The sequence below is a fragment of the Plecotus auritus genome (assembly GCF_963455305.1).
Source record: "Plecotus auritus genome assembly, chromosome: 7".
Classification (NCBI taxonomy): Eukaryota; Metazoa; Chordata; class Mammalia; order Chiroptera; family Vespertilionidae; genus Plecotus; species Plecotus auritus.
The window spans coordinates 67,762,113-67,762,551 of NC_137774.1; positions in this window are offsets into that span (position 1 = coordinate 67,762,113).

The following is a 439-nucleotide window of genomic DNA, read 5'->3' on the forward strand; positions in this document are numbered from 1 at the left end:
GTATCTCTGCTGGCCTTTAAGCAAACTGAGGTGAGGAAGGAGACTGGCAGGAGAGATAGGGTCAGGGTGGATGAGACCGGAAGGGGGTGAGGAAAGTGAAAGGTGAAGGACAGAGTAGAAGTGGGCTTCAGGGAAGAACTGGAGGGATGAGTTTGGAATAGGAAATTCAGTGCCACTGAGGAAGTTGAGGCAACTGGGGGAGGGGTCAGCAGCAGAAGACAAGTGAAGTCCCTCCCTACCCCCTCCCCTGTGGCTGGGCCACCTCAGCTTCCCTCTGAGTGACACCTCGGGCTGCAGCCCCACTGTTCCCCCTCTGTCAGCAGAAATATCTCTCTTCTGACCCCTCCTGCTGGAGCCTCTGCCAGCCAATCCCTGATCTGGGGGAGGGGGGAGCCTGCCCCCCCCCACTCCCTCATAAGGACCAGCTGGGGGTTGGGGG